This window comes from Geotrypetes seraphini, chromosome 2, assembly GCF_902459505.1.
Source record: "Geotrypetes seraphini chromosome 2, aGeoSer1.1, whole genome shotgun sequence".
Lineage (NCBI taxonomy): Eukaryota > Metazoa > Chordata > Amphibia > Gymnophiona > Dermophiidae > Geotrypetes > Geotrypetes seraphini.
Window position 1 is genome coordinate 13,085,717 of NC_047085.1, and position 19,522 is coordinate 13,105,238.

The 19,522-nt window shown below is 46.6% G+C and overlaps 1 protein-coding gene across 1 annotated transcript in view; it reads right to left on the minus strand.

Annotated features, from left to right (window-relative positions):
• LOC117355378 (1-phosphatidylinositol 4,5-bisphosphate phosphodiesterase gamma-1-like) overlaps positions 1–19,522 on the minus strand; it is a 204,213-nt gene that overhangs the window by 164,250 nt on the left and 20,441 nt on the right. The gene's annotated exons all lie outside the window — the stretch shown is intronic.

Consider the following 19,522-nt stretch of genomic DNA (forward strand, 5'->3'; position numbering starts at 1 on the left):
TTAGCCGGCTCCACAGGAGAGCTAAGCGAGCCAGTCTAGCATGCAGCCATTTTGGATCCTCCCCCCCATGACTGTATTGGGTTTTATTATAGATTATTCTTAAATTGAATCCTAGTCCACACATCGGTTTCATCTTTGTTGTTTCTCCTGTGGAACACTCCTTTGCTCTTTGGTGCATTACATTATTGTGTTGAATGACAGGCAAATGTAAATTGAACATAAGACCAGTGGTCCATCGTGCCCAGCGGTCCGCTCCCGCCGCGACCCTTAGGTCATGGACCAGAGCCTTAACTGAGTCCTTGACCTAAGGAGGGAAGTTAAGACTCCAGAGGCGCTTTACAGTGCCTGACCCCCCCTGGAGGCATGGCTATTGCTGGAAGTGGCATTAGACGCTGCAAAGTGTCCACGTAGGTACGATTAATGTCAAAGGCAGGTGCCGAAAAAAGTATTCTTTGAAAGCCCTGGCTTTCATTTCTGGCTTCTACCTTTGCCGGAGGCGCGACTCTCTAAATGGCGCTGTCGAGTGATTGATAACTGCGCCTTTTAGAGAATTTGGGCCTGGATGTCTGGCAAGGATGGGTGGGAGAAAGCGGTGCAGTGCATTGAGCTGTGCAGCAGAGGGCACCAGTGGCCTCTCATGAAATTCCAGCATGCTGTGCACCTGGATTTCTGTAAAATTTGGTACGGGGGGGGGGGGGGGGGGGGAAGGGGTGTCTTAAGGCCTTGTTCTTGCCAAGAATGCAGAATTCATACTGTAGCTCACAATGACTATACTTCCTTCCTTCCTGCAGAAAAAAATATCCTTTAAGTGGACTGGACAGAATGTCGATAACCTAAATCTAATGTCACTAGGAAAGCATGTAACCTCTCTTTCAAATGCCAGGCCAAATGCGTGCTGCCCCTAGGGTTACCCTATGGCTCCAGAATTGAGATTGAGGATTGAGATCCGGGTTTTACTTCCACTGTCTGTCCTCCTTACTTGCATTGCTTTCAGTGGAAGTAAAACCCAGATGTCTCAATCCACCCTCCTTTTTCTGGAGCCATAGGGTAACTCTAGCTGTCCCTAACATGGTGGTAAGCTCCTGTCTGCCTCTGACCCTCCCTTTTCATCTGGCCTTTGGATGATCCTGTTTGCTTTCCAACCCATTTCTATTTGGGGGAGGAGCCTAATGGCTAGAGCAGCAGGCTAAGAACCAGCGTCACTGGGGGTCAAATCCTGTAGCTGCTCCTTGCGACCCTGAACAAATTGCTTGACCCTCCATTATCTTACAGGGAAATTCTATAATGGGTGTGCGCGAGGGTGAGATGTGCCTGGGGCGGTGGCACCCCCTCCCACCTCCACTCGCTCCTTCCCTTTCCCCTCCTGCCGTGCATCCGCTACTTCCCTTCTCTCGTACCTCTGTAACGTTCCTGGCATGAGCAACAACCCCCAACCTGCTGAAGCGCCAGTGTCGGCTCTTCTTCTGACATCACTTCCTAGGCGGGGTCCAGAAAGTGACATCATAGGAAGAGCTGACGCTGGCACGAAAGCAGGTTGGGGGGTGGATGTTTGCGCCAGCAACGTTACAGAGGTATGGGGCAAGGGAAGTGGCGGATGCAGGAAAGGAGGGGGGGGGGCGGAGAACATAAGAACATAAGAATTACCGCTGCTGGGTCAGACCAGTGGTTCATCGTGCCCAGCAGTCCACTCACACGGCGGTCCTCTGGTCAAAGACCAGCACCCTAACTGAGACTAGCCCTACCTGCGTACGTTCTGGTTCAGCAGGAACTTGTCTAACTTTGTCTTGAATCCCTGGAGGGTGTTTTCCCCTATGACAGACTCCGGAAGAGCGTTCCAGTTTTCTACCACTCTCTGGGTGAAGAAGAGCTTCCTTACGTTTGTACGGAATCTTTTCCCTTCTAACTTTAACGAGGTGGACAGTGCCTAGGGGAGACCACCCCCCACCCCCAGCCGCACCTCCCCTCACTATGACACTGGGTATGTGTAGTTACACATGCATTGTGTGTGTAGGTGCTGACAAAATTGTGAATTGTGTGGTACAGTCAACTCCACTTAAGTGCAAGCCCTTTGGACTGGAGCACCATATGCGCTTAATCGGAGTACCACTTTTTAGTCATGAAAAATCACAGTACACTGTAGACAGATGCAATAAAACTTTTATTCAACAAAAACCACACCAAATACAATGTTATACGGTTCAGTTATAGAAACAGCACTGTTCTGTCTAATGCAATACGTACATTGGAACAAGCAAAAAAACAAAAGGAATTGACCACATAGAAGAAAATCCAGAGAAAACAAAAAAAAAAACCAACTTTGTGGAGTGACGATGTTCCTACATGGACTTTATTTGAAAGTATCAAAGTTCCAAAGGTACACTGAAATCATCCACATAAAATAAATCATCCACATAAAAGCCTTAAAGGACCTAGTCCGCTAGGGATACAGGATCCAACACGGTCCGCGTTTTGACAAATGCAAGCAGTGTCTCACTTCCGGCTCACCACACAATTCTTTCCCACATACTCACCTTTATAGGACCCCCAGGGACCCCTGAAGAAGACTTTTTGTCGAAACGTGGACCATGTTGGGTCCTGTATCCTTTAAGGTCCTCCACATAAGGTCCTTTAAGGCTCTTAAGTGGATGGAATTATTTTATGTGGATGATTTCATTGTACCCTTTCTGGAAACGTCAATCGCTCCTCCTAAACTTACTTGCTCCACTTCATCACTTCATCATGCTTCTATTCCTTTCTCTCCTCTCTTCTACCTTCCAAAGTATTTAGATCAATGAGGTCTTGTTAAAATGTTTATTTTATTTTTATTTTTCCTCTAACTCTACTTTTCACTTCTCTATTACCCTCCAGGTACTTTAGTTAGATTGTGAGCCTTCGGGACAGTAAGGGAATTTTTCAAGTACCTTTTCTTATTTCTAATCTTAATGTATATTTTCTGTAAACCGCTTAGAACCTAACGGATGTAGCGGTATATAAGAAATAAATTACATTACATTACATTACATTACATTACATTACCTTTGGAACTTTGACAATTTCAAATAAAGCCCATTTAGGAACATCGTCACTCCACAGAGTTGTGGTTTTTTTTTTTTTTGTTTTCCATACGTACAATGTAAACCTTTTTTTAAACCAACATTCTACTGAAATAATCAGTCATTGTTTTCTGCACGCAGATTGCACGATTCAGGCTGTGTATCTGACTACTGATGCTATAAAATTGGCCATAGTCGTGACATCCATTTATCTCCAGATAACGCAGCGTGTGTAGGGACTTCAACGCGTCTGAGAAGGAAACAATCTCTGCAGGTGTTTCATTAGTATCCCCGTCATCATCAGACTCTTGGTTGTCAGCAGTGTCCTTTATGACTGTACAGATGTCGGAATTAGTGCTGTCAGATGATGTGGGCACATCGTTGTCAACGGCGACATGCAGCTCAAACTCTTGTGGCGAGAGTCCAACTGGGAGTTCAGTGGACGAAGTGTCAGCTTCACTTGTCTCATCAGATGCGTGAACGAAGCTCTCCCATCGAGAGCAATTTGAAATCGTTGATGAGACTCGACTCCATGCCTCCCGTACCATATGAAGAGAGTCGAGCACCGGGGCCTGGATTCCGTTCTTGCATCAATCATTGCCATCACATATCTTAGGACGAGTGACCTGTAATGACGTTTGATGTCTGCGATTATCCCTTGGTCCATCGGCTGGATCAAAGAGGTCGTGTGTGTGGCAGAAACACAAGTTTGATGTGCTGTGCAATGATCACACAGCATTACAATGTGCCTCCTAGGCCTTCTCATCAGATTGTCAAACTTCTGCAACCATTCAATACACAGTGTCACCGTTATCCATGTGTTTTTGTTGCCTTCATATTCAACGGGCAGGCGTTAATGTTTTTGAAGCACCGAGGATTTCAATTCTTCCCAATCACCAGTGGCTCGAGCTTTTCACTACCATCCATATTGCAACTGAGCAGCAATGTCAATCGTTCTTTTGGCACCTTGAAGCCAACAATTCCGCTGTGTATGAAAGTCAATGTTCAGTCAGGGATGGCACGCCAGTACAGGCCCGTCTCATTGGCGTTGAAAACATTGCATGGTTCATATATACCAGTGGTTCCCAAACCTGTCCTGGGGGACCCCCAGCCAGTCAGGTTCTCAAGATATCCCTAATGAATATGCATGAGAGAGATTTGCATACCTGTCACTTCCATTATATGCAAATCTCTCTCATGCATATTCATTAGGGATATCTTGAAAACCTGACTGGCTGGGGGGGTCCCCCAGGACAGGTTTGGGAACCACTGATATATACCAAAGACTGATGGCAACACTTCCATGACCCATCTTTCTGCACCAAACCCATCCGCGTCTTGTTTTTCGCCATCCTGCTTCTTAAATTTTATGCCGTTACAAACTTTCCACCTCTCTAACCATCCGTTTGTCTTCTACGCCCAGTTCTTCAGATAACTGTGCTGCTTTCTCCATCAGCAGAGGTCCACTGATTGGCAGTTGTCGACTTCTAGCTTCAGCAAACCATTGCCAGCAAACCAGCCTTCAAAATTCTTTTCCGTTTTCTGGTAGGATTGCTATTTTGCCAGTCTTTCAATATGGCTTGCTTTTTTTTGGAAATCAGAGAAATCTGGCTAGGATGAACACTGTAATATTTTGCAATAGATACCTGACTCTCCCGTTGGTCAAGTCTCTTTAAGACATCGACACGTTCAGCCAAAGACAATGATTTTTGTCCACACGACACCATGGTGCAGTTCTGAAAGTTCGAACACCTGGCCGGGCCTAGACTGTTGTTCCGAAACATGTGGCTCATCCGTACCAGAACGTGAGTGCTTTTTACCGGAGTGAATGTAACGTGAACAAATAGAGGTGGGACCTATGACATCAGTGTGCATAAGCAGATTGTTTGCTTATCAGAATTGCAATTATTCGGAGTTTACGTCCATTGACTTTAATGTAAATAAAATGGGACCATGGTGGTCGGGTGTGGATAACCGAAGTGTGCGCTTAACCGACGTGCACTTAGGTGGAGTCGACTATATTGCACTATGTGCTGCAGTGGCCCCCCCCTCAGCTCCGTGGGTGACACAGTCCATCCAGGATTCAATTCTGGCGGCAGAGAGGAGAGAGAAAACAGCCGGTTGGGGCTGAAAGCGGAGGATCGGATGCTGGAGTTGGCCGGACCAGGTGTCAGATGGTGGTGCATCGGATGTTGGGGAATCTGCGGACTGAGAGCCCACAAATGTTGCCCTGCAATCTTCGGCCGTTAGCCCTTGCCCATGATTGGGATCCAGTGATTAGAGCCTAACGGATTTCTATTATGTCTTGCTTTGGGATTTTGAGGTTTTTTTTTTAAATTAAAGGGTTCTCTACACTAGAAAAGGCAGGGATATAAACCCCCTCCTCCAAAAAAATAAAAGAAAGAGAAGACTTGTCTTTATAGAAAAACCAAAACTAAGCAAAACAGTAGAACTTATCTTAAATATATGTAGGGAATGCTGCCAGAAGGATATTGAGCTGTGTAAAGAGAGGCTTAGCCAGTAGAAGAATGAAGGTGTTGATGCCCCTGTACAGGTCGTTGGTGAGGCCCCACTTGGAGTATGGTGTTCAGTTTTGGAAACAGTATCTGGCGAAGGACACAAAAAGGCTTGAAGCGGTCCAGAGGAGGGCGACGAAAATGATAGGAGGTTTGCGCCAAAAGACGTATGAGGAGTGACTGGAAGCCCTGAATATGTCTACCCTAGAGGAAAGGAGGAACAGGGGAGGTATGATTCAGATGTTCAGGTACTTGAAGGGTATTAACGTAGAACAAAATCTTTTCCATAGAGAGGAAAATGGTAAAACCAGAGGACATGATTTGAAGCTGAGGAGTGGAAGACTCAAGAGCAATGTAAGGAAATTCTACTTTACGGAGAGGGTGGTGGATGCCTGGAATGCGCTCCCGAGAGAGGTGATGGAGATGAAAACGATGACGGAGTTCAAAGAAGCGTGAGATGAACACAGAGGATCTAGAATCAGAAAATAATAGTAAATATTGAAGAACTAAGGCCAGTACTGGGCAGACTTGCATGGGGTTCATAGACAAAACTGCGGAAGACAAAGGCGCGCGCCGACAACTGAGCGCAAGACGGAGGTGCGCGCCAAAGAAAATGACAGTTTTTAGGGGTTCCGACGGGGGGTTTTGTTGGGGAGCCCCCCCACTTTACTTAATACAGATCGCGGCGGCGTTGTGGGTGGTTTGGGGGGTTGTAACCCCCCTCATTATACTGTAAACTTAACTTTTTCCCTGTTTTTAGGGAAAAAGTGAAGATTTCAGTAAAATGTGGGGGGTTACAACCCCCCCAAACCCCCCACAACGCGGCGTAATCTGTATAAAGTAAAGTAGGGGAGTTCCCCCCCCACACACCTCTGTCGGAGCCCCTAAAAACAGTTATTTTCTTCAGCGCGCACCTCCGCGCTGCGCCCAGTTGTCCCCGTGCGCCTTTGTCTTCCGCGGTTTTGACCTGACACCCTTGCACGGTCTGTGTCTGTATATGGCCGTTTGGGGGAGGATGGGCTGGGGAGGGCTTCAAAGGTTGGGAGGGTGTAGATCAGGGGTCTCCAAAGTCCATCCTCAAGGGCCGAATCCAGTCAGGTTTTTGGGATTTCCCCAATGGATATGCATGAGGTCTATGTGCATGTACTGCTTTCAATGCATATTCATTGGGGAAATCCCGAAAACCTGACTGGATTCGGCCCTCGAGGAGGGACTTTGGAGACCCCTGGTGTAGATCGACTAGAGTAAGCTTTGACGGAAACTTCAGCAATTGGAACCTAAGCACAGTACTGGGCAGAGCTTTGGATTCTTGCCCAGAAATTGCTAATAAGAAGAAATAAAATTTAAATTGAATCAGGTTGAGCAGACTGGGTGGACCATTCGGGTCTTTATCTGCTGTCATCTACTATGTTACTATGTCTTTCTGTTCCTACTTCACAGAGCCTCTTTACTTGCTTTATATAATTGATAGAAATACAGGTATCAGATCTGCAAATGAAGCACTCAGGGCTAGATGCACAAAACACCGTCGCTAAGAACATGTGATTTTTGGGTGATCGATGTTTCAACAAGTTTGCATGCAAATGATTTCCTGGTCCGACTGGTCGCTGTGAGAACAACTTTGACACGTGTAGAGATGGTTTGGGGAAGCCCCAAAGGAGCTTCCTGCCACTCAGCTGTTGGGGCTTTTTTTTTTTTGGATGGCACATATATCTTGTGCATTTGTTCCAGCACACAATATCTGTCTCCATTACAAAAAAGTGAGCTGCTGCCTCCCCCCCCATGACAGTTCACCCTGGAACCAAAATAAAGGCAGGAGGAAGGGAGGACCGGCTAGTGACTTGTCTCCCAGGGGCCAAGACACGAGATGTCACTGATAGGATCGAGAGGATCCTGGACGGAGCAGAGACAGAGGAGACTGCGGTGATAATCCACATCGGAACGAATGATGTGAGCCGGAGGAACTTCAGCATGGCCACACTGACTGACCAGTTCAGGACCCTGGGACGAAAGCTGAAGCGGAGTACCCGGAGGATAGCATTCTCAGAGATCCTGCCTGTACCGAGAGCAGATGAAAAGAGGCAGGCAGACCTCCAGGCTGTGAATGCATGGTTGAGGAGATGGTGCCAGGAGGAGGGCTTCCACTTTGTGAGGAACTGGACGTCCTTCTGGGGAAAGAGCCAGCTCTACCGGCGAGACGGCCTGCACCTGAGCACAGCGGGAACTAGACTACTGGCAGCAAATGTGAGGAAGGAGATCGAGAGGGCATGCATATAGGGAAAAAGAACCCGTTGTTCAAATACAAATTGGGGGGGGCATTATTGGGAGACAGCAGTCTTGAGAGAGACTTGGGTGTGCTAGTGGATGCATCACTGAAGCCATCTGCACAGTGCGCAGCAGCCTCGAAAAAAGCCAACAGGATGCTGGGCATCATAAAGAGGGGCATAACAACCAGGACGCAGGAAGTCATCATGCCATTGTATCGAGCTATGGTGCGTCCACATCTGGAATACTGCGTTCAATATTGGTCGCCGTACCTCAAGAAGGACATGGCAGTGCTTGAGAGAGTCCAAAGGAGAGCAACGAAACTGGTAAGAGGGCTGGAACACTGCCCATACGCCGAGAGGTTGGATAGGCTGGGGCTCTTCTCTCTGGAAAAAAGGAGGCTCAGGGGAGATATGATAGAGACCTTCAAGATCATGAGGGGCATAGAGAGGGTGGATAGGGACAGATTCTTCAGGCTGAAGGGGTCAACAGGCACGAGGGGGCATTCGGAGAAACTGAAGGGAGATAGGTTCAGAACAAATGCAAGGAAGTTTTTCTTCACCCAAAGGGTCGTGGACACTTGGAATGCGCTACCGGAGGAAGTGATCAGGCAGAGTACGGTACAGGGATTCAAACAGGGATTGGACGGATTCCTGAGGGATAGGGGGATCGTGGGATACTGAGAGAGGTGCTGGGATGTAACACAGGTATAGAAAGCAAACCAAGTAATAAGTATAGAAATCCAACCAGGTCGTGCATGTGCAAGACCGGAGGGTTAGGACTTCGATGGGAAGATAAGACTCAATGGGAAACCAAGGTGGCAAGGGGGCCCCTTCTGGTGACTCAGACAGGCCGTGACCTGTTCGGGCCGCCGCGGGAGCGGACTGCTGGGCAAGATGGACCTGTGGTCTGACCCAGCGGAGACACTGCTTATGTTCTTATGTTCTTATGAGGGAGGCCCACTCCCTCCTGCTGCCATGAAAACCCCCTGAACCGAACTGCCCCCTCTCCCCGTACTTCAATAAAAATCGGCAGGAGGGTTGCCCACTCCTTCCTGCTGCCACAACCCCCCTCCCAAACTGACCCCCCTCCCCCGCCAAGACTCCCTGAATCATCCCCTCCTACTTTCCTTCCAAACTTTACCAAAATTCAGCAGGAGGGATGCCCACTCCCTTCTCTTACCAGATGACCCCTCGGCCCACCCACACCCCTGAATCTCCCCCATACCTCTAAATTGCGATGACAGCAGGAGGGATGCCCAGTTATTCCTGCTTGCAGGTCTGCCACTCCAAAATGGCCGATCTTCCCTTTCCCGGTACATCCTGGGATACACAGGGAGGGGTCTAAGGCCCTGATTTGCTCAGATGCCAACAGGCCTTAGGTGTCTGAACCAATCAGGGCCTTAGGCTCCTCCCTCTGTATCAAAAACTGCACACTAACGAAGCACCGGCAAACAAAACAAATCTGCGCGTTAGCCTACATTTCTGCCTAATAAATACAAATCTTACAAGATTCCCAAAAGAAAATAAAATAGAGAAACTGGGCTTTTTCCTTGCTCGAACAGAGGAGATTGAGAGGGGACATGATCGAAACATTGAAGGTACTGAAGGGAACAGACTTAGTACATAAGGACAGGTTGTTCACCCTCTCCAAGGTAGAGAGAACGAGAGGGCACTCTCTAAAGTTGAAAGGGGATAGATTCCGTACAAACGTAAGGAAGTTCTTCTTCACCCAGAGAGTGGTGGAAAACTGGAACGCTCTTCCGGAGGCTGTTATAAGGGAAAACACCCTCCAGGGACTCAAGACAAAGTAGATAAGGACAGGTTGTTCACCCTCTCCAAGGTAGGGAGAACGAGAGGGCACTCTCTAAAGTTGAAAGGGGATAGATTCCGTACAAACGTAAGGAAGTTCTTCTTTACCCAGAGAATGGTAGAAAACTGGAACGCTCTTCCGGAGGCTGTTATAAGGGAAAACACCCTCCAGGGACTCAAGACAAAGTAGATAAGGACAGGTTGTTCACCCTCTCCAAGGTAGGGAGAACGAGAGGGCACTCTCTAAAGTTGAAAGGGGATAGATTCCGTACCAACGTAAGGAAGTTCTTCTTCACCCAGAGAGTGGTGGAAAACTGGAACGCTCTTCCGGAGTCTGTCATAGGGGAAAACACCCTTCAGGGATTCAAGACAAAGTTAGACAAGTTCCTGCTGAACCGGAACGTACATAGGTAGGGCTAGTCTCAGTTAGGGCACTGGTCTTTGACCTAACGGCCGCCGTGTGAGTGGACTGCTGGGCACGATGGACCACTGGTCTGACCCAGCAGCAGGAATTCTTATGTTCTTATGACTGAGAGAGGACATGATCGAAACAGTCAAGGTACTGAAGGGGATAAGGACAGGTTGTTCACCCTCTCCAAGGTAGAGAGAACGAGAGAGCACTCTCTAAAGTTAAAAGGGGATAAATTCCATACAAACGTAAGGAAGTTCTTCTTCACCCAGAGAGTGGTGGAAAACTGAAAGAGGGGAGGGTCTAGGGGTCTGGATTTTACGATGAGGCTAATATCTATCTATCGCTCGATCGATCGACAGATAGATAGATAGATAAGAACATAAGAATAGCTTTACTGGGTCAGACCAATGGTCCATCAAGCCCAGTAGCCCGTTCTCACGGTGGCCAATTTAGGTCACTAGTACCTGGCCAAAACCCAAGGAGTAGCAACATTCCATGCAGAATCTCAAAGAATAGCAAGATTCCGGAATCTCAGAGTAACAAGATTCCGGAATCCCAGAGTAACAAGATTCTGGAATCCCAGAGAGTAACAAGATTCTAGAATCCCCAGAGTAGCAACATTCCATGCTACCGATCCAGGGCAAGCAGTGGCTTCCCTATGTCTTTCTCAATAACAGACTAAGGTTTGGACTAAGGAAAAGTCCATTCTTAAAACCAGCTACGCTATCTGCTCTTACCACATCCTCTGGCAACGTGTTCCAGAGCTTAACTATTCTCTGAGTAAAAATTTCCTCCAATTGGTTTTAAAAGTATTTCCCTGTAACTTCATTGAGTGTCCCCTAGTCTTTGAAATTTTTGACAGAGTGAAAAATTGATCCACTTGTACCCATTCACTCCACTCCACTCCACTCCTGATCCCAGACTACAAAACTTTCAAAAAAGAAATAAAAATCCCACTATTCAAGAAATCGATGAAGACTAACTGACAACGTAGGAAACATTTCAATCCTCTGAAGCAACCCGCTCTACTCTGTAACACCTCTGGACATGTCCAGAAATCCTCTTCTGAACCGCAAGGTAATGGCGGAATAAAAATCGCTAATGTAATGTAATTTTGTAGACTTCAATCATATCTCCCCCTCAGTCGTCTCTTTTCCAAGCTGAAGAGAGATAGATCTGACAAACTAAAGCTTGTATGTGTGGTTTCGTTGACATAACCATTAACTTCCTGATTCTCTGGCCCAAAGTTACAAGACACTACCTTCCAAACAAATAAAGGCACCTCCTTCCAAACATAGCAACTTATAAAATCATAATATGTCATACATATGACAAAAGATATTTGTGAACGCACAGATGAGTCAGGAGCTACTGCCATTTGATTACCCCGGTGAACTTTAGCTTGGCAGATTTTATCCTTCGTTTGGGATTCTTTTGTTTTCCTAAGGACAGGCCCTCTCTGTGTAGCTACATTGCCTGGCTTGTGCTCAGCGCACAGGCCTCCAGTTGCCAGGCAACGCTGGAGAGCTGTCAGGAAGCTGATGACAGCGTTGGCACCCAGCCATCACATACAGCCCAGCCAGACTATCTACCCAGGAGGGGCAAAAGCGAGGCCTGCATGGATCCTGATGAAATTTCAGGGACAAGCTCCCCTCCCCAGCAAAGGCCACCCACACTGTGCTGGCTCTCAATAATGAAGATCAAGCACATTTTGTATATGTCGGCATATTTTTCCTATGAATTCCGTATTGGACAGGAATGGCTATAGCTGTTGACAATAACAAGACGTTTGTGAGTTCACTGGGAGACAGAGAGTGGGGCAGTGGGAGGGAACAGGATGAAGAAAACGAGAGAGGTGGAAAAGTCTAGATATGGGCTATGGGAGCCATCTACTCTGCCCAGTTTATTATTTTTTTTAATGCATTATCACAAAACCCTGCTGAGCTCTGGCTTTCCCTGTACAAGTACAGATTCTCCGAGCTTAGGGTTGCCAGATTTTCCAATCGGAAAATCTGGACCCCCCCAGGCCCGCCCCCCCAGGCCCGCCCAGTTCTACCCATCCCTGCCCTGTCACCCCAGTCCTGCCCCATCACGCCCCCGTCCACCCCAGCCCCGCCTCCAATCCCGCCCCAGCTGCCTGCTCTCGTCAGGCAGAACATCCGCACATGCGCAGATATGATGCAATAACATAAGAACATAAGAACATAAGCAGTGCCTCCGCCGGGTCAGACCATAGGTCCATCCTGCCCAGCAGTCCGCTCCCGCGGCGGCCCAGGTCACGACCTGTCTAAATCACCAGAAGGGGCCCCCATGCCACCTCGGTTTCCTAATTGAGTCCTATCTTCCCATCAACGTCCTAGCCCTCCGGTCTTGCACCTGCACGACCTGGTTGGGTTTCTACATCACGCACATGCATACGTCATCGCGTCGTATCCGTACATGCGTGGATGCACTCCTGCCCAAAGGAAAGCTTTTCAAAACTCGGACAAAGTGCCGGGGAAATCCGGACGTCTGGTAACCCTATCCGAGCTTATCCCAGACCTTCTGAGCATTGCATTCATCCCAAAAAGGTTTGCTCCAGTTTCCTGGTCTTAAAATAGCCTTTTTGGACACAGGTCCAGCTCTTTGGAATCTGGTTTGACAATTTCCTAGATATATCCTCTCTACCGAAACCCTGACCCGAGTCTCAGCCTGCCTGTCCGACACTGCCTCTCGGATGTCTCACCGCCGTCTAAAACGGAGCTGCTTATCTTCCCGCCTAAACCCAGCTCCCTGCTTCCCCCAGTCTCTGTCGCTGTGGACAACGCTCTCATCCTCCCCGTTTTGTCTGCTCGCAATCTCGGGGTCATCTTCGATTCCTCTCTCTCCTTCTCCACTCAGATACATCATATCGCTAAAACCTGTCGCTTCTTCTTCTATAATATTACCAAAATCTACACACAGACCTTAAATACACAAACATTTAGAACAGACAAATGCCCTGTACATCTCCCCACCATGTTTCTCAAAGACATATTGGTGAATCATCTGCTATGTTGGTTTTTTTCCTTTAAAATATTTGTACACTATAAAAATATGTACTTTCAACTCATCTCTTCTGAAGATGTTTTGTTTTATTTTCTGTGTCTAGACCTGTTCCCCTCGTTCTCTCTCTCTCTCTGTAAATTGATCTGGCATATATTTGACGGTCTATGTCTCAAACCCTCTTGGTCCCTGTGGTAACCAAGCCCTTATATCTGCATTTTTCCCCCCTCCTTCTGAACCACAATCGAGGAGACACCCAGACAGCTGAATTCCAAGCTCTATTCTGGGACTCTGTAGGAAATAACATGTTAGGGAAAGAATAGAACAAAACAGAAAGAAACAGGAATTATCTGTGGGAGGCAGGCACTAAGGAGAAGGCCCTTTACCTACTACTGCCTGAAGCATAGAGACCTCAGCTTCAAACATGGGAGAAGCCTTTGCTTGCCCTGGATCGGTTGCATGGAATGTTGCTACTCCTTTGGGGTTGCGGAATCTTTTGTTACTCTTTGGGATTCCGGAACCTTGCTATTCTTTAGGATTCTGAATGGAATGTTGCTTCTCTTTGGGGTTCTGGAATCTTTTGTTACTCTTTGGGATTCCGGAACCTTGCTATTCTTTAGGATTCTGAATGTTGCTACTCTTTAGGGTTCCGGAATCTTTTGTTACTCTTTGGGATTCCGGAACCTTGCTATTCTTTAGGATTCTGAATGGAATGTTGCTTCTCTTTGGGGTTCTGGAATCTTTTGTTACTCTTTGGGATTCCGGAACCTTGCTATTCTTTAGGATTCTGAATGGAATGTTGCTACTCTTTAGGGTTCCGGAATCTTTTGTTACTCTTTGGGATTCCGGAACCTTGCTATTCTTTAGGATTCTGAATGGAATGTTGCTACTCTTTAGGGTTCCGGAATCTTTTGTTACTCTTTGGGATTCCGGAACCTTGCTATTCTTTAGGATTCTGAATGGAATGTTGCTTCTCTTTGGGGTTCTAGAATCTTTTGTTACTCTTTGGGATTCTGGAACCTTGCTATTCTTTAGAATTCTGAATGGAATGTTGCTACTCTTTGGGGATCCGGAATCCTTTGTTACTCTTTGGTATTCCGGAACCTTGCTATTCTTTAGGATTCTGAATGGAATGTTGCTACTCTTTAGAAACATAGAAACATAGAAATAGACGGCAGATAAGGGCCCACGGCCCATCTAGTCTGCCCACCTTAATGTCCCTCCCCTACCTTTGCCCTGTGAAGAGATCCCATGTGCCGATCCCATTTGGCCTTAAAATCAGGCACGCTGCTGGCCTCAATCACCTGTAGTGGAAGACTATTCCAGCGATCAACCACTCTTTCAGTGAAAAAGAATTTCCTGGTGTCACCTCGTAGTTTCCCGCCCCTGATTTTCAACGGATGCCCTCTTGTTGTCATGGGACCCTGGAAAAAGAAGATATCTTCCTCCGCCTCGATGCGGCCCGTAAGATACTTGAACGTCTCGTTAGGGTTCCGGAATCTTTTGTTACTCTTTGGGATTCCGGAACCTTGCTATTCTTTAGGATTCTGAATGGAATGTTGCTACTCTTTGGGATTCCGGAACCTTGCTATTCTTTAGGATTCTGAATGGAATGTTGCTACTCTTTGGGTTTTTGCCAGGTACTAGGGACCTGGATTGGCTACCGTGAGAATGGGCTACTGGGCTTGGTGAACCATTGGGCTGACCCAGTAAGGCTATTGTTATTTTCTTAAACCAGTCCAGAGGAAGAATGCGATATCATTTCTCTTTCAGAACATAACATAACAGTTCAAAGCAGTTTACACACAAAGTTGGTCATAACAAAAAAATAAAATGCAAAACATGCAGAAAATAATTACTGACAATAATTCGGAAAAGGCCATTCGGAAAAGTTGAAAGGGGACAGATTCAATACAAATGCCAGGAAGTTCTTCTTTACCCAACGTGTGGTGGACACTTGGAATGCGCTTCCAGAGGACGTTATAGGGCAGAATACAGTACTGGGATTTAAGAGAGGATTGGACAATTTCCTGCTGGAAAAGGGGATAGAGGGGTATAGATAGAGGATTACTTCACAGGTCCTGGACCTGTTGGGCCGCCACGTGAGCGGACTGCTGGGCAAGATGGACCTCAGGTCTGAACCAGCAGAGGCATTGCTTATGTTCTTAATAAAAATAGAAAAGACATTATAAAGCAAAGAATTTACTATATAAATATGTTTTCAGAGAACACTGAAAGCCCATATAGGTAGAAGAATGAGCTGCTTGAAAAAAGATCAATATCTCAACCCTAAGAGATGGGTATGTAAAGGGGTTTTTTAGAGCAATGGTTCCCAACCCTGTCCTGGAGGACCACCAGCCAGTCAGGTTTATGGGATAACCCTAATGAATATGTATGAGAGAGATCTGCATCTAATCAAGGTGACAGGCATGCAAATCTGCCCCATGCCTATTCAAGAGGGCACCCGCTCAAACCCTAGGGGCGGAAAATTTCACGGCGACACCAGGAAGTATTTCTTCACGGAGCAAGTGATTGATCGGTGGAACGGGCTTCCGGTGCAGGTGATCGAGGCCAGCAGCGTGCCAGATTTTAAGAATAAATGGGACGCCCATGTGGGATCCCTAAGAGGGTCAGGGCAAAACACTAGCTAATCTTAAGGGGAGGGTCTATAGTGGGCAGACTTGATGGGCCTTGGCCCTTTTCTGCCGTCATCTTTCTATGTTTCTATGTTTCTATGAGTTCCATGTGTCCATGTGATGTGCCTAAAATACTTGGCCTGTCCTTCTTCACAGGTTTTGCCTCACACATCATCCCTTTATTTTTGGAAACTTGCTTGCAAAAATTTCCATCTAACGTGAAAATTTGCGCATTCAAGTTAGTTGCAAGTGTAACTTAATTTAATTATTAGTTATTAATTGCATTAACAGCTAATTATTATTAATGGCACCAATTAGCAGCTGCCATAATGCCATTAGTCATAAGAATAGCCATACTGGGACAGACCGAAGGTCCATCAAGTCCAGTATCCTATTTCCAAAAGTGGCTAACCCAGGTCCCAGGTACCTAGCTAGATCCCAAGTAGGAAAATAGATTTGATGCTGCTTATCCAAGGAATAATAGCCTATGGACGACTCTTTTAGGAAATTATCCAAGCCTTTTATAAACTCCGCTAAGCGGAGGCCCATCTGGCAGTGACCCGCCAGTGGAGGGATCCGGGAGGTGCAGGGAGAGGAGGAGAGACACTGGCCAGGAGGAGAGTCATCTGGGCCGGCTGTCTTCCTACAGGACGTGCCTCTCGCCGCGTGGATGACTGTCCTTCTCGCCAGTGTGTTGTGGCACACCAGAAATCTCAGTAGGCACACAGTTTGCGATACACTGCTCTATAGCAAGGGTCTCTCTTTTTTAAACCTCCAGCGTAAAGCATTCTGGGATATGTTCTCTCGTTACAGATAGAGAATGACACGGTGACAAAATTAATCACCGTTCCCGTCCTCGTGGATAACCACGGGAAACCATCTTCATGTCATTCTTTAAGGAGAGAGGGAAGAATCAGAGTATAATTGGCCACAACCACTGACCGTTAAGCTTTGCTTTGAAGAATGCTGGTGTAGAAGGACTGAGGTTAAGAATGACAGTCTCTGGTATCCAGAGCAGATATTGTGATGTCATAAAGCCTCATTCCACCAGTGCCTAAGAGCCAATCACATCAGTGATGTCACAATGGCTTCATTATCCTTGGCTCCCATAAGAATCAGAGTATGAATGGCCACAACCACTGACCCTCAAGCTTTGCTCTGAAGAATGCTGGTGTAGAAGGACCGAGGTTGAAACAGACACTAGAAAATGACATGGGATTATTTCCCGCAGTTATCCGCGGGGATGGGAACGGTGATGAATTTTGTCACCGTGTCATTCTCTAGTTACAGATTGAATGCCCTCTCTATCACTCACTGCAAGACCTTTGCGAAGTTGCTAAAACTCCCTCTGCTCAAAGCTGCATGGCAAATTCCTATAGAAAAGAGAAAGTGACTCTCGTTCCATGTCCCATTTTCTGGGGTATAACAAGACCCCGATTATAACTGTTCCACTAACTCTCTTATTCCCCATTCAGGTCAATCTACACTCTTTTCTTTTTACTTATACAGTCAAACCTTGGATAGTAAGTAACGTGGCAAGACGAGCAAAACATTTTATTAAATTTTAACTCAATAGGCGAGCGTTGTCTTGCGCGTTACGTCATCAGAACCCGCAGTTGAAGCGCGCACATCTTATGCCGAGCGCGGCTGAACGTAATAGAAGCGTCACGCCCAATTTACCCACAGTTCAAGCACGCACAACATACGCGCATCTTACGCCGAGCGCGGTTGAACGTAATAGAAGCGTCACGCCCAATTTACCCACAGTTCAAGCACGCACAACATACGCACATCTTACGCCGAGCGCGGCTGAACGTAATAGAAGCGTCATGCCCAATTTACCCACAGTTCAAGCACGCACAACATACGCGCATCTTACGCCGAGCGCGGCTGAACGTAATAGAAGCGTCACGCCCAATTTACCCACAGTTCAAGCACGCACAACATACGCGCATCTTACGCCGAGCACGGTTGAACATAATAGAAGTGTCACGCCCAATTTACCCACAGTTCAAGCACGCACAACATACGCGCATCTTACGCCGAGCGCGGCTGAACGTAATAGAAGCGTCATGCCCAATTTACCCATAGCTCAAGTGCTCACAGCATACAATGTTTTGTATTAAAGTTTTTGGGTTGTGGAACAAATCGTCTGAGTTTCCATTACTTCGTGTGGGGAAATTCGCTTTGATATACGAGTGCTTTGGATTACGAGCCTGCTTCCGGAATGAATTATGCTCACAAACCAAGGTTTTACTTTTTTGAAAATACTTTCAACTCTTAACTCCCACTCACTGCTGTCAGATACCTATACCCACAGTATCATTTCTTCTACCATTATTTCCCCAACCCTGAAATGTCCTGTCTAAATTAGATTGTAAGCTCTTCTGAGCAGGGACAGTCTATTGCAGGGGTGCCGAAAAGGTCGATCGCGAAGGCAACGTGAGTTGATCGCGGAGCCCATCCCAGGCTCCATGATACACTCGTGTTGCCTTCCGTTCTACCTGCTTCCCGCCCCTTTACAGAGGATGCTGAAGTGCCGGGCCGACCAACATTCCTCAATCGACGTCAATTCTGACGTCGGAGAGGAAGTTCCAGGCTATCCAATCGCTGCCTGGCTGGTCCGGAACTTCCTCGGGTGGGAAGGTTGGTCGTCCCAGCGCTTCAGTGTCCTCTTTACGGAGGCAGCCTGTTCCTTGATTGTGGCGGCCTGTTCCCCAATTGCGGCGGCGGTGGCTTGGGGGAGAGCAGGGAGACAGAAAGAGAGATAGTGAGACAGACAGAAAGGGGGCATGGAGAGAGAAAGACAGGGAGACAGAAAGAAAGAAGGGGGCATGAAGAAAGATAGACATACAGAAATAAAGGGGAGGCAGGGAGACAAAGAAAGGGGGCAGGGAGACAGAAAGAAAGACAGAAAGAAAGAAAGGGGAGGAGGGCAGAGAGAGAGAAAGAAAAAGTTGTGGAAGGGAATGAGGTCTGGAGGAGACGAAGCATACAGGAGGCTGAAAGAAGGGAAGAAATATTGGATGCACAGTCAGAAGAAGAAAGTGCTACCAGAGACTCATGAAATCAAAGGTAAGAAAAATGATTTTATTTTCAATTTAGTAATCAAAATGTGTCCATTTTGAGAATTTATATCTGCTGTCTATATTTTGCACTATGGCCCCCTTTTACTAAACCACAATAGCGGTTTTTAGCGCAGAGAGCCTTTGAGCGTCGAGAGCAGTGCAGGGCATTCGGTGCAGCTCCCTGCGCTAAAAAACGCTATTGTGGTTTAGTAAAAAGGGAGGGAGTATATTTGTCTATTTTATGTATAGTTGTTACTGAGGTGACATTGCATATTTTAAAGTCAGCTGCCTTGACCTCTTTGAAAATCCGTGGACTATAAATGATAATTAACATTTTCTCTGCGTACAGTGTGCTTTGTGTTTTTAAAAAAAAATTTTTATTATTGGTAGATCATTTTGACTCGGTCATTTTAAAAGAAGCTCGCAAGCCCAAAAAGTGTAGGCACCACTGGTCTATTGGATATTAAAATGTACAGAGCTGCATACGCCTTTCAGCGCTATAGAAATAATAAATAGCAGTATTGTATATATTTCTTTTTATTCAAGTTATTATACCGTACTCTTGTCTAATTACAGGACAGTGGAAAATGCTACAGTTTTAGGAACTGGATAGGCAACTGTCTTACAAATACTCCACTCTTCATTACACACACAAAAAGTTTCCAAGTTTCCAAGTTTATTAAAAAGTTTGTTATACCGCTTATACAAATTTCTAGGCGGTGTACAATAATAGTAAA